This window comes from Dermochelys coriacea, chromosome 25 (assembly GCF_009764565.3).
Source record: "Dermochelys coriacea isolate rDerCor1 chromosome 25, rDerCor1.pri.v4, whole genome shotgun sequence".
Lineage (NCBI taxonomy): Eukaryota > Metazoa > Chordata > Testudines > Dermochelyidae > Dermochelys > Dermochelys coriacea.
In genome coordinates, this window is record NC_050092.1 from 2,939,702 (window position 1) to 2,944,528 (window position 4,827).

Sequence of the window (4,827 nt, forward strand, 5' to 3'; positions counted from 1 at the left end):
AGTGGCTGGGGTCCCTCACTCCCCCTCTCTGGGGAGTGGGCTAGTAGCCCCCCCCCCAGGGCTGCAGTTGCAGCAGTAGTAGCACCCAAGAGTGGGGGGTCCAGCAGCCAAGTAGCAGAGCACGGGCGGGGGGGGGTGTCTGGCCCAGCCAGGGGAGCAGCTGGAGCAGCAGGGAGAGCTTAGGGCCTAGTAGCAGCTTTCAACCTCCCTCCAAGCTAGAAGGCTATGGGAGAGGAGAGGGAGAGAGAGAGAGTCGCTCCAAGCTAAACAAATCCCTGGTACCAGGATAAGTAAATGGCAGCTGCTCCAGGTCAATTAAGACACCTGGGGCCAATTAAGATCTTCCCAGAAGGCAGGGAAGATAGCTAGGTTGATTGGGACACCTGAAGCCAATTAGGGGCTAGCTGAAAGTAGTTAAAACCCTCCCAGTTAGTCAGTTGGGCACATGTGTCTGGAGCTGTAAGAGAAAGCCATACTGTTAGAGGAATTGAGCAGTACAAACCATTTCAGGCGCAAGGAAGGAGGCCCTGAGGTATTGGTGAAGTAGATATTGAGGAAGTGGAGGCTGCTGTGGGTAAGTGGCCCAGGGAATTGTACTTGTCTAATTTCCAAAAAGTCAGCTACCATAGCTTCTACTATTAGGATCCCTGGGCTGGAGCCTGGAGTAGACGGCAGGCCTGGGCTCCCCCCTACCCTCCCCGATTAATCACTGAAACTGAGAGACAACAGAGACTGTTTTCAGAGTAGCAGCTGTGTTAGTCTGTATTTGCAAAAAGAAAAGGAGTACTAGCAGCACCTTAGAGACTAACAAATTTATCTGAGCATAAGCTTTCGTGAGCTACAGCTCACTTCATTGGATTCAGATGCATACAGTGGATGCATCCGATGAAGTGAGTTGTAGCTCACGAAAGCTTATGCTCAAATAAATTTGTTAGTCTCTAAGGTGCCACAAGTTCTCCTTTCCTTTTTTTAACAGAGACTGTGCAAGGGAGGGTGGCTTCTCCTCACCTCCCTTGCTGGCTTATGATGAAAATGACTCAGGAGGCTGTGACCCTTGCCTCTGGAGAGAGAAGGGCTACGTGGAGGGTCACAGTGAGCCTCTGAGGCTAGCAAAATCCGCCAGGAAGTGCAGGACCCACGGAGAGAAGGACAGAGCTTTGTCACACACCCCATAGAACTCTGCCAATTCTCCTGGGACCATACTGTGAATAGCAACGGCTGCACCAGCCACAGGCCCCTCCAAACTCTGCCAGTGCACCTGGGACTGTACCGTGGACAGCAACAGGCTCCCCCCAAGCCCTGCCAAGACACCTCTTTACTGGCACAGCCCCTCTGCTGTGCCAGTAATGAGCGCTAACAAAATGGTTTAGCCCTGCAGTGACTCAGCCTCTGCTTCGCGCTGGGCCTGCTACTATGCTGCATGATGCTGCCTTGTTTGGCAGACACGTTTCTCTTGATTGTGGATCCCAAACTCATTTTGCTTCCATCCAGTTGCCTTCCGAATTCCTTCTCCAGAGAGGCAGGAACAGTTAACAAGAGTCCGGTTACTCAGCAACGAAGACCAGCGTTACTTATCTGGAGAACAGAACTTGCCCCCACATGCCAGCGACATGCTTTTATTCAGTGGAGCCTTCCCAGAGGAAAAGACTTGTGAGCTCATCTAGTGTTTCCCCCGCCAATGCTTTGTGCTAGATTTTGTTTTCCTTTCTCAATAGACAAAGCAACTCCAGCTTTCTTGGGACCAGTGGGGCTGCAAAGATTTGTTTCATAAAACTAGGCGATGTCTTGAATTATGCTGCACAAATCAGTCATCACTCAGGAACCCCAGAAAGAGGGATGGGATCCAAACTGACCTGAACCTCGCTGTGAACCTCTCCATACTTCTCCATGTTGGCTGGGACTGGAAGTTCCAAGATGCAGACTATTTCTGGCCTCTCTGAAACCAGAAAATCCAGGAAGTCTCACCCAAAAGGGGGATCTCCTGAGATTGGCAACCCCAGCATGCTGGCTAAGTGCTGGAACTGCTGGCTGGTTAATAGCATGTGTTTGTCAAGTGCTTTGGAAAGGAAATCTAAAGCGCAGGGTATTTGTTTTTTATTGAGTTGTGAAAAGTATTGTACAAAGGCTAAAACAGCACTGGATCCTGCTCCAATCCTAGGTCTCCACCAGCACCGCACTCCACAGGCCCCCAGAAGAGCCCCTCCCAAACACAGCTCATGCCTCTCCCAGCCATGCCTTTGGTAGAAGCCTGAGCAATGGCCCCGGCAATGCGTTCTGAAGACCAAGACTCCTAGGTTCTGACAGATAAGCAGGAGAAGCAAATTCGAACCCAGCTGCCCTCAGCCCCCTCCTGTTTAAATCTGGAGAACATCACCTCATATCTCTAGAGAACGTGCCTCATCCGGGATCTGCCATGGGGAAATGCCTCCCCTTCCTACCCAGCCCCTCCCCCATCCTTCCTTCTCCAGCACCCTGGCAACTCAGCCATCCTCCCTGTCCTGCACACATTAGCATGTCCACTAAACCCTGCAGAATCAGCTCCACCATCTGCCCAGTCATCTCCATTCCCAACTCCAAAACATGCATCCAGGCTGTCTCAGGGTTCAGGGTAAAATTCAGACCATTGAGGAGTTGTACCCCGAGTGTCTCACAATGCCTTGCTGCTGTACCTCCCACCATGGGACACACACAACCAGCCTAGCAGCAAGGAGGTTGCACACTGACTGTGTATGCTAGACAGCCCTGGGCGAACAGCTCTGAGCCCAGCAGCCTGTTTGCACCCCTTCTCTGGCTTCCACCAGCCACGGTTATAACCAACAGGGTGACCCCAACCCACTCCCAGTCCCAAATTTCTCCAAAGCGTGTGCTCTGCTATATCCAGCCCTCTCCTGGACAATACGATTCAGTTGTTCCTCTAAAGATCCAGAAGCACACGACAACTTATTAACTTAACTGGGGTAAATACACACATCCCTTTAAACACCACACTGAGATGGTTTATATTAATAGTAAAATAGGATTGTAGGTGAATGCAAGGATAAGAGATACAATCAAAAAGGGTTACAAGAAAAAGAAAGTGAAAACGCATCTAAAAGTCTAAAACTTAATCTAGCAAGGTACAGGCTTTGTTGCAGATGGTTTCTCACACCAGTCATTTCCCCCACCAGCACTGGCTGACTTTGCCTCAGTCAGGAACTTCCACAAAAGTACAAGGGGTTGGACTAGATGACCTCCTGAGGTGCCTTCCAACCCTGACACTCTATGATTCTATGAAGGTGCCAGCTTTCCATTTTTTCCTAGGGGAAAGATCTTTGCATAAGCAGGTTTCTCACCTATATTCAGTTTCCAGAGTCTTCAGCCTACCCAGCTTGGTTGAACGACCCATCTTTCTCGGCTAGCAAGAGAAAGATGGGTCCTTCCCCTATTTCTGTCTAGTGATGGATACCAAGGATGGCTTCTGTCTTTGCTTATATCTTCCAAAGTTCAATGGCTTGGTTTCAAGAGGCGGGATGACCTCATGCTGTTTTCTCTTCCTGTGGCCCTAAACTGGAAATAACCTCTCAGGACAAACATATGGGTGTCATGATAGCTCAGTGAAAAAATTCTGCCCATTGTGCAATCATAGTTAAAATAACAAACAAAAGTTTAGTATCAGAGCGGGTTGAAAAATTTCTGATGTAACAGTTTTCTGTTATAAAATGTTGATCCGATAAAATTGAAATGTCTCACAGGAATGTATTCATTTAGTTTACATTTTTGATTACATGTTACTCAAACATTTCATTTCAATTAGGTTGACACACTGATAAGGTTGAAATATTTTGTTTCAATGTTATCATTTCTAGTTTTATACTATACTATACTAAACATGTTTGATATGAAACACTTCAACTTTACTGAAAACAAATTTCCCAATTTTTTTCAGAATTTTAATTTCACTGCAAATATTGAAATTCTGGTATTTTTTTCTGATTTGTATGAATGAAAGTAAATTTTGAAATGTCGGAATTTTTCCTAGAATGGAAATTCTGAGTTTCAACCAGTGCTAGATTGTTTAGTTTAGAGGGCAGACAAATAAGAGGGGACATACTCCAGGCACTGGAAATAATGACATTAGAGAGAAGATATACTGTGTGCTCCTATTACTCATACACAAGAATTGAGGTCTTCTAATGAAACTGAAAGGCAACACATTTAAAATTGATTAAGAAAGCCTTTTTTGCACAGCAAACCTGTGGAACTCACTGATACAGGATCAGGGAGGTCAAATGATTAGTAGAGTTCAAAAAAGGGTAATGAGATTAGTCAACATTATACTAGATAGGATTCAGAGTAGCAGCCGTGTTAGTCTGTATTCTCAAAAAGAAAAGGAGTACTTGTGGCACCTTAGAGACTAACAAATTTATTAGAGCATAAGCTTTCGTGAGCTACAGCTCACTTCATCGGATGCATTTGGTGGAAAAAACAGAGTAGAGATTTATATACACACACACAGAGAACATGAAACAATGGGTTTATCATACACACTGTAAGGAGAGTGATCACTTAAGATAAGCCATCACCAACAGCAGGGGGGGGAAGGAGGAAAACCTTTCATGGTGACAAGCAGGTAGGCTAATTCCAGCAGTTAACAAGAATATCAGAGGAACAGTGGGGGGTGGGGTGGGAGGGAGAAATACCATGGGGAAATAGTTTTACTTTGTGTAATGACTCATCCATTCCCAGTCTCTATTCAAGCCTAAGTTAATTGTATCCAGTTTGCAAATTAATTCCAATTCAGCAGTCTCTCGTTGGAGTCTGTTTTTGAAGCTTTTTTGTTGAAGTATA

General features: G+C 46.2%; 1 long non-coding RNA gene across 1 annotated transcript; it reads left to right on the forward strand.

Annotated features, from left to right (window-relative positions):
- Positions 1-439: 439 nt before the first annotated feature.
- Positions 440-2,543, forward strand: LOC119848435. The gene is made up of 2 exons (XR_005290258.1): positions 440-574; positions 1,492-2,543. It is a non-coding gene; the product is annotated as an uncharacterized LOC119848435 (long non-coding RNA).
- Positions 2,544-4,827: the final 2,284 nt, after the last annotated feature.